Source organism: Micropterus dolomieu, linkage group LG20, assembly GCF_021292245.1.
Source record: "Micropterus dolomieu isolate WLL.071019.BEF.003 ecotype Adirondacks linkage group LG20, ASM2129224v1, whole genome shotgun sequence".
In the NCBI taxonomy this organism is placed as follows: Eukaryota; Metazoa; Chordata; class Actinopteri; order Centrarchiformes; family Centrarchidae; genus Micropterus; species Micropterus dolomieu.
In genome coordinates this window covers 652,027-664,495 of record NC_060169.1, presented here as the reverse complement: position 1 = coordinate 664,495, position 12,469 = coordinate 652,027, and the positions used below count along the sequence as shown (strand labels likewise).

The 12,469-nt window shown below is 41.3% G+C and overlaps 2 long non-coding RNA genes across 2 annotated transcripts in view; both read left to right on the top strand.

The window, feature by feature from the left end:
• Positions 1–1,832: 1,832 nt before the first annotated feature.
• LOC123958483 lies at positions 1,833–6,251 on the top strand. Its single transcript, XR_006822083.1, has 3 exons — positions 1,833–2,041; positions 3,720–3,779; positions 3,878–6,251. It is a non-coding gene; the product is annotated as an uncharacterized LOC123958483 (long non-coding RNA).
• Positions 6,252–8,896: 2,645 nt separating this feature from the next.
• LOC123958544 overlaps positions 8,897–12,469 on the top strand; it is a 22,738-nt gene continuing 19,165 nt past the window's right edge. Inside the window, exon 1 of the long non-coding RNA XR_006822110.1 lies at positions 8,897–9,206. This is a non-coding gene — a long non-coding RNA (uncharacterized LOC123958544). The remainder of the gene's footprint in view (positions 9,207–12,469) is intronic.

Here is a 12,469-nt window from a genome sequence, read left to right as displayed (position 1 = left end):
CAGTCTATGCAGAGATATGGTTTAGCCAACACATGTGAAAACCTCAGGAAATAAAACAAATCAAAACAATGTCCGAATTCAGGCTAGTCAACCCATCGGAAACCTCCAACGGACCTTTCCCTGCCTAGACCCTATATCCCTAAGCATCAAGAAAAAAAGAAAAAACCTGAGGTCCCCATATATTAACTCCATAACTGAAAGTCTTTACACAATTAACACAAAAAGAACATGATGAGTATTATTCTTTCAAATATATATTCATATCTAGATCAAAGCAGACACAGGAAGATATTCCACTGCAGCTCCTCAGCAGTGTCGACTTTCAGTGGAGTGTCGATGCAATCCGGACGTTTCCACACCGTCCTTGTCCAGAGTCCATTCATATTGTCCTTGTTTGAGTGTCTGAATCCCCATCTGTACATCCCCATATACTCTGGAAGAAAAGAAAACACCAACCAGTATCTGTTGCAAAATAACACATGAAAATTAAAAGCACCTGGCCAGTGAGCCCAACCTATTTAGGCCTGCCCGCCCAGACGCTAGTCTCTCTACCACATTGTCCTTTTCTTTTCTGTTGTTTTAAATAAATTTATGTTAAACTTTGGTAAACTTGAGTTGCATCTTCCTTCTATGTTGCGGCCTGACGGCCGGGGTCTTAACATGTGCTTATACAGATTCTTCTGTATCGATACATCAGCAAATGCTGTTTTGAAAAAGAAACACAGGGAATACCCAGGTCTAGCTTTAAAACACTGTGGGCTGACATAACTTACAGGGAACAGTTGCTGTTGTTGCTGCTGATACTACTGGAGGTGATCTGTGACATTGGAGATATGTTAGCTGATTAAACAAATATGTGACCATGACAAGATGTAAAGATTGTTGAGTGTTTGGGACTGGCTCACTGTGACTGACCTGCTGTAGCTGCAGCCGCTGCCGAGGCTGACTGCTAGGAAGACGCTCGCGGAGACGGCCGCACACCGAGAGCTGCAGGTAGAGGAAACAAGATGCCAGATTCCAAAAAGTGTGGGAAATAATCTGAGAAGGATACAGAACTGGGAGGAAGGATGAGGTTGAACCAAGGCAGGGGTAAGAGTGAGACAAATCTATAGACAGGTGTGTGTGTGTGTGTGTGTGTGTGTGTTCATTCTGTTGGCTCATAATAACCATGACAGAGCAGCATTTACCTTTCATGTTAACATTTCATACCTTTTTCTGAAATCTATATAGGGCCATTTCTTCTTCACTCTTTACTTTGATGTCAGGGATATTATTTATTTTACACTGACACTGACCTTACCCCTCTTACCGGCGGAATGGCAGGCGTCCCGCAGGCAGAGCTGCTGAATCACTGACGGTGTCTGAAGGTGAGCATAAAGTGGGTCATTTTATTTACTGCAAAATTATTATTCATTCATTTTACTGCAGGCCTTTACACATTTAAAAATGTATTAATTAATTAATTGCTAACATCATTGACAAAAGGGCAGGTGCTCAAGCACCCATCGCACCGCCCTCTGCACGTGCATGATGTGGCACCTTTTCACCTCAATGATTAATCATTTCATTTTGAGTCACTTAGAAACTCCAGCACTTTTACAGTTCCTGTGTCTTAGCAGGTTTTCTGCTCATGTTCAAAACTTTCTGCACATTCAGAATCTCTCCCACATATCTGTGTTCTCTGACATGTCGAGAAAAATTCAGTTCTGTTCAACATTTATTGAAAAAAGGCTCATTAGTTTCCTAAAACAGCTGCTCACTGTAGTTTTTAACGAACAACAGGAGGAAATAGTCCATTTGTTGGGGACTATTGTCAGCTGCGGATGATTCCACATGTGGTGCTGTAGTCAGTATTCGGGGCAGCAGGACGGTGTGTGTGGGACTGAATCAGAATAAACTACAGTGTGTGTTCGTGGTGATGAAGGAAAGCAGCGAGGCTCACTGATGGGTTTTAATAATTTCTGGACAATGATTGAGATTCAGTCAGATTAATCCTCTAATAACAGTTAATACCAGCTGCCTCTAATCTAAAAACAGTCAGGTAAGATTTTCTTCAGATGAAACTCTATAAGTATTTTCACAGTTTCATTAATTGCAACAACAACAGTTCTGCCCAATCCATTTAAATAAGCTCTTTTCTAACAGCTTGAGGTACTTTCACGTCTCATTTAACCCCAGAAGTCTCACCTGGCTCATTGCTCAATTATCTACCTTTAGTCTGTTGTTTACCACAATCAATGAAAAGCACCCATACTGAGCACAGAGATCTTGAAAGTTGGCTCTGTCACTGCCTGCTTTACAGAAACCACATTAGTAAAAATCACTATGGATCGATGCTGCCGACGGCCTGCGTGGTCACAGTTAAACGTTTTCACTAATTGTTCAATCAGAGAGATTGGCTTAGAGTCCTGGAGGGCTGAGTTTCTGCCCCGTCAGCTATTTTACCCATCGAGCTGCTACGAATGAGAGGAGATGCAGCGATGTCTGAAAATATTTCAGCCGCAAAGGGAATAATTCCTTTGGTTTGACAGCTTCAGTGTGAGTTTAGCCAGTAAGACCACAGAATAAATGCAGCTATTTGTTGTATACGAGTCAGCTGTAACAACAGGGAAAGCAATAAAGTGGTAATCAGGCAGATGCATCAGGGCGGGAGGACGTCTGTTAATGTATTGTGATGTTTATTTGATTTCAGAGGTTAGAATCAGCATTTTGGAAGTGCTCCTTAGAAATAAAAGTTTCTTGGTAAAGTGCTAAGTTAGTTTGCTTGCAAAAACAAACATAATTGTGAGGAATGAATACAACAGTGTTCACGTCTGCTCTAATGTAAGCTACAAACATTATAATGTGCAGCTAACTGGCTTACTGCCTGCAGTAGTAACGTAGCACTACTAACAAGGCCAAAAAGCACATCATTATCAATAACCCACTGAATGGGGTTTGGTCCTGGACGCCTGTTCTCATTCCCACGGCGTCTAATAGCTTCACTGTGTTACGTCCTTCGGCGTCTGGTAGCAACGCAGAGTAACTTTTTCTTGCGTACACTGCTAATCACAGGCTGCCGGTACTCTTTTCTGCCCACTCCAGCGGCGGAGACGGAGTAGGGAGAAGACTGGATGCCTAAAGATGGTGTCACAATTGAGGACAGGGAGATTGTTTTGTGTGTAGGGATGGCAGAGTCATAATTTAAGTCACATAAGTAACCAAGATCTAAGTAAGTTTTGGTGCCTAAACCTAACCAAATGTGTGACCACTAGTTTTATTTTGAAGGTCTAACCTGATGTTGCATATTTATTGTTCCTAACTTCTTAACACTAAAGTGTACCCAGGGCGTTAAAAAGTGACGCCAAGGGGTCTTGGCTAAGCATGTGACACCCTGTGATGAGATCAGGAGTTTAGGCTAATGCAAGCTGCTCTTCTTTTGGTTTGGATTTACAAATACGTTTTGGGAAGTTTACACTTCAGAAACCCCGGCTAAACTTATTAACCGGGACACACTGCGACACATCAGTTCAGGTGCTTTCAGACAGCAGGAGGTTGGTTACCCATGCCTGCAAAGCTGCGGTGACAGTTTCAAGGAGAGAGTTAGTAGCGGTTCAACTTCTTCCAACCTGCTGCCGTGTCTCGGCTGTGGCAGAAACAGATCCAACACCAGCTAGTTTACAGGTATTTGAGTTCCCTGACTGAAAAATGAGACGCTTCTTTTGTCTGTTTTTCTACAGATTTTGGATTCAGAGCCATTTTCAGACAGCCGGCATCATTTAAAATGTAGTCAGCTCAGCGTAAGTTCAACCAGGTAGACTATACTTATCACTCATTCACAAATCTCTCTCTCTCCCTGCCCCTAACAGCTGACTGTGTCACCTATTTTTCCTTTCAGGTTTCACACTTTAAATCTGTTCCCTGCCCTGCTGCCAGCTGTCATTTCCTCCACCCCATTCACCTCCTGCTCATCAGATCCAGGCCCAGTTCAAGCGCAGCAGAAGTCTTCCCCTCTTCTCATCCAGATCCCCGGCATCTTCTTCACCCTTTCATCTCACCACCACCAGTGTTTCGACTCCATCAGGGGGATTTCATCACAATGGCGTCTAATCGGCAAATTACTTTTCACGTTCGCATGTCAATAAATTATTGTTGTTCACTCAGAGTCGCAACCAAATCCAACAGGAGCTGTGGTAACCTGGTGATGGAAGATCCAGAGGTTTTGCTTTTGCTGTGCTGTCTTGTCTCAGACAGTAGGGGGCCCCCACTCTGGGTTGTGAAAGCCTTCCTTAAGGACTCCCCCTGTCCCTTCTGAGGCTCATATATTGCTGCTGCTGGGTCTGTGGAGGCTGCGTTGTCTTGCAGAAGCCCATTCCTCATAAAGTATCTGTTTAGCAGCAGCAGCACTGTTTCCCTTCACAGTGTGATGAGACAGAATTGGTGATTGGTTTCAGTTTCACCCAGCTGGATGATATTAACGCTATTTCAGAATTTTGTTTACTCTCTGGGTAGAAACATTCATCTAAAGCAGCCAGCCAGGAGGCCAGAATTACTCTGTGAATTATGACTCTCAGCGGACCATTTCTGTGTGTGTGCTTAAAGCTGATTGCTGGTTTCCATGCTGGCAGAAAACTTCAGCGCTCCACATAAAAACGCAGTTCCATTTATTTTGGGTTTTTTTGGTCTGAATTTATAGAGTCATCAAAAAGAAATACCACCCTTTTCCTTTTTCAACCGTTTGCCTTCATTCCTTCGTCTTTCATTAGAATGACGCTTCAGTTATTCTCCATTTTAATCTGTATCATGGATAATGTTATAGTCAGAGAGAGGAGGAGAGTCTGCTTTAATTTCTTCATCATTTCCATTCAGTGATATGTTGGATAGAAATTATGGTTTGATGTGAAATACATTTACATAATTTCTATTTGGGATTTAAACTATTTTTATGAGAAATTTCTGCATTAATATATATAATAATGTTTATTATATTATATTTATTATAAATAAATAACTGTCATCATGGCTTATGTGCCTCCAGCATCTGAGCAAGTGTATTTACATGTTACATGGGCTAAATTCTCTGCTTGCACAATATAGTGTGACCTATATCTGTTTTACTAGCTGCACGTCTGTTTACTTCCTGTCATCTCTGCAGTAACTGATTTTCACATCTTTGCTAACATCAGGTCGCTATGGCTCTTTTTTTGCACTCAGTGCTTGGAAGAGCTGCCAAAAATGAAAGTGACTGACTTGTAGTGTGAAAGTGAGTACAGTCCAAGCACAGAGTGTAAAAAAGACCCATATGACGTTATCTAGGGCTAATGTTGGTGCTACACTGATGCTTGTCTTAATTCACATCCTTCTGAACTTACACTTGCTATTTAGACTGCACAAGTGCGTACAAACAAGTACAATTAAAAGTATGTTCATTTTTATTTTCAATCAAATTGTCAAGTGAGCAAACAAGCTGGCAGAAATTTTGGCGCCAACAATCGCTGTCAAAAATTGGTGATAATTATTTGTCCGGTTCCATTTCGCCAAGTCAAATGTTCACAACTTCCATGTTTGTACTGAGACAACGTTACCCTGTCGAAATTCACGCACAAGTGAGTACATAGTGTACACCGTGTACTACATGTTAGTGTGCTGACGGAAGGATCCAAATTGAGACACGGCCGGAGTGACTGGCTAATGCTAAAAGGTTATCTAAGAAACTGAGGTGAAAAACAAACCATAAACACTTTTAACAATATGTACAAAGCTACCTGTGAAAAGTAAACATGGAGTGCAGATTTGAAACAGATTGGTCGCGCTATATTGTACAAGTAGAGAATCAACAACAGAACGCAGTTTTTAAGAAAAGTGCAGATGCTCGTCAAAATGTGTCTTTTAAGGGGAAACGCGCAGAGAGGAGGGAGGAGATCATGATGAAATTAAATTAAGATTAAAATAAACCCCCTTTGTTCCGGCAGCAGTATCTGGGCTCACTTATTATCTGCCTGAGCAACTCCAAATCATCAAAAGTCGCTACAGACTACTACTTTACTTAGTATTGTTATTTAATGTTACTTTATACTTTCACTTTAGTATATTTCAGATGTAATTATTGTTCTTTTTACTCCACTACATTTATCTTGACAGCTGTATTTACGAGCTTAAGATAGTTATGCAGTAAATTAAACTGACAGTATATAAAATGAGTAAAATCAGCTCTACTTCGATATTTAAATGCTGCTTCCATGTTAATGCATCACCAACAACAACCCAGCAGTTTATCATAAAAATGTAACACTGACTGACGTTTACTTTTAAATACATGTTACAGATAGTACTTACATACTTTTACTTAAATTACTTTTACTTGCAATCAAGTATTTTTAAATTGTGGTATTTCTGTTTTTATTTAAATAAAAGATCTGAATACTTCATCGTTGCTGTCAGCTGATCCAGCCATCATCAGAAACTGTTTTCCTCGTCAGGAGACACGCGTTTCCTCTTCTCTTCCCTCCTCGTGTCCTACATTGGAGAGAGCGACTAAGATGCAAGGGAAAGATGGAAGTGATGCAGTTCAGAGAAGTGAGATGCACAGAGAAACTTCTTGAACACTTTTCCTTTGTACGTCACAATAACCACACACGTGCTATTTGACTGACAGGTTAGGGTTAAACCAGAGAAGAAGGAACTTTACTGAAACTGAACTTTTCAAGCCTCTGATGCAAATGGCAGAAATCTCTTCAAAACTGAACAAACAAACAAACCAAAACACGTCACAGCGCCGACAACAAAGTCTTTCTATTTTTGTCTTCTGATCTGGGTGAGGCTGAAAGCTAAACTACAGCAGCGCCTTCAGATTCATGAAGTTGGTTTTAGAACCAAAACTCTCTTTACAGCAACTTCAGACAGAACACTGCGCCAGCTGGGAGGACAACAAAGAGAAGACGGCTTGTTGATAAGTGACTTCAGCAACATGATACCAGACACATTATTGTTCAACAATGGAAAATATTTGCAGTCACTCTCACTTGCTTTGTATACATTTCTCGAATCATCCTCAAAAGTGACCTGACTGAGTTTTTAGTTTCTATAGGCTATATATGAAATAAATAAACTCAGTATTCCTCAGTTAACTTCTAATATTTTCTTTTGTAAAACAAAACTTTCATGCATTAAATGTGCAAAAGCAGCCGTGTTCAGTTGTGAAGTGTGGCAGTAAATATGTTCATAATTGCAAACTTTTATTAATATTAAAAGTTCCTATCAAATTCCAAAGTGAATACAAATTCATGGTGTAAGAAGGTACCTGAAATATTAAATGATGAGATTAAATTAAAAAGAAGAGAAACACTCCCCATGCATGAAATAACATGAACATGCGTCTTTTTTGTAGTTGACACTGGGTTTGCATAGCTCGTGCATCAAAGGGTTAACGTAAGTGCATTTCTTAAAACTGATGTACGAACAGCAGCACACAGTAGATTACCTGCAAAACCTGTAATTGCTCAAAACCCACGTCTGTCTTTCTAAAGTAAATCTTTGTTGTATTACCACGTCAGTGAATATGGCATCAGAATGGTCACTGGTTACAAACAAGATAGTCAAAATGTTAGTTTGTCAATGTGGCTAAACATTTTACCCTGGAAGTATTTTCTAAAGTAAACTAACGTTTGTGACAGTGATTGAAAATGCACATTTTCTATACGGCATATTTCAATTTCAACAGTAGCTATCAACATGTGGAGGTAATGGAGCAGTGGATAAGACACATGCCTTTGGTGTGAGAGACCTGGGTTTCTGTGTTTTCTGTCTTGTGTATATTACCTGTGTCTCCCCCTCCTGGTGTATTTTAGCAGGTATTGAACAGCTGGTAAAACCCCCCTTATTTGACCTGCTCTGCTTGAGTGTTTGCATCCAAAAAACCCTTGTTTCCCCCGTCTGTGCATGGGAGAATAGAACAAACAATCCTAAATTAGAGTCCCGGTTGTCAGGGTTTGGTATGGGTGAAGCAGGTAGTAGGTTGGAGGACCCAAATGCAGGACACGAGAGCCAGCAGGAACATTTCAGAGGGGTTTTAATAAGCAAACAAAAGACGAGCACACTTACAACAGAGTGGCTGATTGACTGAGTCCAAAAACAAAGGCTGTCCAACAGAAATCCAAAAGGGTGAAAACCAGAACCCAAAAATGAGCAGGGTAACAGGGAGACAGGGCGAGTAAGGCTGAAGACACGAGAACAACTGCTACACAGGGTGACAACATACAATGACCCGACAAAGACAAGACAGAAACACAAGGTATATATACACAGGGACTAATGAGCAGGGCGGGAGCAACACAGGTGAAAGACATGAGGCTAACGAGGCACAGGTAGGGAGAGAGAGAGAGAGAGAGTGTAGGGGAAAACAGAGACAGACATGCAGAGTGTGACACCGGTACCAAGAAACTGAGTGGCCCTCTGATGACCTACATGTCACTTGTTAGCTTTTGAATTTCTGTGTAACCTCTATTGTGTTCTAGTTGCTTTAAATTGTAAATTCTTTTAATGATTTGAACATGTTGGCAGTGAATGTTTTGCAGAGTTGTCTAATGTCAGTATTCTGTCTGGTGATGAGGCTGCAGGTTTAGGTCCTGTACTGCACATTAGGTGTGCTAATGCTAACAGGAATGTAAAGGATGCCTGAACTCACTGCTTGTACTTACAAATGTAACGGCAGCATCCTTTAACTGCTGGTGCCCCTTTGTAAGAAGCCATATTTCATTAAGGATTTATTAGCTATAGTTGTATTTATTAATACTTAGATAGATCAGTAATAAGGACTGTAAGGCGCCCGAATCGTGTCACGATTCTTGGTTGTTGGTGTTTTATGTTCTCAGTGTTTGCTGTTTTACTTTGTAGTTTGTCTGCCCCTGGTGTCTTTGTCTTGTTTTACTTCCTGTCCTTGTGTTTCTGGGTTGATTGTTTGCTCCTGCCCAATGCGTTTCACCTGTGTCTCGTTATCTCCACCTCCCTTAGGCATTTAAGTCTCTGTCTCTCTGGTGTTGTTGCGTGTTCACTGTTCACCACTAGTGTTTCGTTGAGCCCAGTCTCTTGTGTTCTCCACGGTCTTGTGGATTGTACTCGTGGTGTGAATCTGTATTTCTGTTTCTGTGGATTTATGGACTACCTACTCACCTGTTTTCATTGTGGAGTACTGTGCGTTTTGTTTCTGGACCATGAACCCCACCTCGCCTGTAAGTTTTCCCTCGTTTGTCTATTAAATCCCACTCTCTATACCGCCTCTGTGTCTGGGGCCCAAAACCCTTGTTTCCGGTGACACAGCTGAACACAACACTGTAAAGTTTTCCTGTAAACAAACAAAGCTTCTGTTTAAACTTAGTGTTTCTTACCAAAAGACGTAAAACGTATGTGTGTCGTCCGCTTTGTATCTGTAGAGCAAGATGAATCAACACTAATAATAATAAACAGACATCTTACTGCAGATAATTCTTGTTAGACCACCTCTTCATTGTGTGATATTGATTAAATCATGCTCTCCCTCCTCTTTGCTGTTGCTCCCAGCCGGTGGCGTCTGTGTCTGCCTTAGACAAAGCTGTCACCAGGCAACGCCGGGGATGCTTTGGCATTTGCTCTCCTGGATGAAAAATGAGGCTTTTTATCGTTTGGGGCTGAAATGTGTTTGCTGGAGGCTTTGTTTAGCATTTCAACACCACAGGATTTTGTTCCAAAACAAAAGTCCAGGGCAGAAAGCAAGTTTTTAAAAAGCCAGAAATCTCAGCAACTGGCAAGGTCATCGATAGGATCCAACAACACACAATATGAGCCCACGGTCATTTTGTCCTGCAGGATCACAACGACTCTTATCTTCGAGGTCTTCATTGGGAGCAGAGATGCTAACAGAGTCGGCCCTCTGGGTGACGGCTCAGTTTGTGTCTGTGGTGGGGGGGGGGGCATTACAAGGGCAACACAGCTGCTGCCCTGTTTGTCTGCAGCCAGCTGATTGCTAAAAGATACCAACTACAAAAGTGCATCTTCAGTCTCCCCAAGGGTGCACAGTGCTGCAGTGTGGCATCCAGAGGTCAGTGAGGCAGGATTAGAAAAGGAGGACGGCACCATCAGCCCACGCTTCAGACGTTCTGTCATTTCTTTACTTGAAGCACATGCACAGCTTTAGTCCACGTTACTTTAGAGTTTTTATGTTTATTTACACATCTTAAAATTTTTAAAATGGAATATGTTTGGACATTGCTTTAAATCATCATTTAATTTGTTCCACAATTTGATGCCACAGAATGATAAAGACATACTTTTTTTTTTCTGGTTGTTTGAATACTGGGAGTCTTAAAAATTGTTATTTTCATATAGGTATAAACTCAGCAAAAGGTCCTCTCACTTTCCACTGCTTTTAATTTCAGCAAACATGCAACAGCATACATTTGTAAATCTTTGAATGAACATAAAAAGAACTGAATTAAGATTCACTGACATGTGACTAACAGAAATTGAAAGATGTCTCACAGTTCGGACATTGCATTTTATCGCCCTGGCCACATCTGCAGTCCTCGCGCCTCCTTGCAGCATGTCTAAGGCACGTTCATGCAGATGAGCAGGAACCCTGGGCGTCTTTCAGAGTCAGTCGAGAAGTCTCTTTAGAACTGTGACCTTCATTGGCTGCCGTCTGTACGCTGTTGGTGTCTTCACGACTGTTCCACAGGTGCATGTTCATTGATTGTTTTGGTCCATTGAAAAAGCATGGAAAGTTTGTTTACAATAAAGTTCTGTAAAGTTATTTGGATGTTTACAGAATTATCTTTGAAACACAGTGTCCTGAAAAAGGGACGTCTTTTTTTGCTGAGTTTATATATAAATGTGGATTTGCTCACTGAGGCCTCGCTGACTTTATTACTGAAGATGAAGGAGACATCAGAGTTTCTAAAGTGCTTTAAGCGAAGGGGGGGAGACAGATTTATCCCTCATAAGAAAACAATAAAGGCCTATCTCTCAGCAGCAGTGGACAGCGCCTGGCGGATTTGGTCAATTACAGAAGAAGTGGAGCTGAAGAGGGCGAGGCAGGCCACCGCTTCTTTTCAGCACAAAAACGTAAACAGCAGTTTGTCTGCACTCTGTGCTTCCATACGGTCCACACAGAAAGGAAGACAGACAGGGGCGTCCAACATACAGACACAAACTCCCCGAGTGTCTCCAGTCTGTTTCTTCTCAAGTGGAAGGATGTAGGTCAGATTCACACTGCGTCTTTTCAGGTCTGATAAACAGACTGAGAGCGGTGGGTCCACAGACGTCCCCGAAATCCCAGAGTGGAGGCAGATGGGGGTAATGGTGCCGCGCTTCACTGCCATCCTTCATTTAGTCAGCTGGGTCTCTACAGTACGCCGCCTTGCTGTCAGGAATGTTGGTCGTCCAATAGGAGTGAATGGTTTTTTTTCACAGGCGGGCGTCATAAGAGGATTTAATATGAAGACAGGGCGGCTGTAATCCCCCACGTTAACTGTAAACAGAAACAGTTTATAGGAAACAATTTCACCCTTAATCTTACTAAATCTTTCCATTCAGATTAAACTACAGTGCGATTTAGGGGTTATCGGTGGGTCCATGTCTCGGGACTGAGGCCAAGATGCTGCAAATACATTAAATTAAGGTAATTTTAGTAACTGATAATTAATGATTCAGCTCGTTGTTACAGCGTCTTATTTTACTCCCTCACACAAAGAAAATGAAAAACCAGTCTCAGGAAATCCTGACTACAAACAAACAAGACCTGTTTTTAAAAACTGTTATATAATTTATTCATTTTCTTAGCTGTTGAATTCTACTTCATGTAAATGTTATTCCCCATCATGAATGTCTAGATTGTGCATTCGCCAAACTTCCACGACAACACGTCCTCATCCCTAAACTTAAGGGCATCACTTTGTGTTGAAAAGTGGTGAAGACATGAGGGCTCAGATTAGGGACGCGGTGATATACGAGATGTGAGGACGCATGAGAACAAGACTCGTAGACTTTTAACACTATTTGAAGAAATAGGAAATGCTGGGGGTCCTCGCCCAGAAACACAGAGCATTAAACACTTAATTTCCTGCAATCTGGAGACATTTTCTGCACCAATTCATGGTGGAAATGTCTTTTTTATACAAAGGGAAACAAAACAAGAATCCGCCGGCAGGTGACAATACAAAAATATAACAGAATATAATGCAGCAATCAGCTGCTTGTTCTTTTTGGCTTAAGTTACTTTTTTGGAACGATGCACATTTGTTTCTTCTATATTTAAATTGCATTGCATGTTTTCTTACTGTGCAAATAAACCTTTCTCAAAGCATTTTCATTTGTTAGGTAACATTTCTTGTTGCAAACTATTTTTCAGAATATTTTTAAGAAATGCTTTCAAAAAGTGTCGGGGACATGTCCCCAGCGACCCCAGTGTGTAGTCTCACAACCTCTCAAAGTGCTTCACACTGCTGCATGTCACATTCAC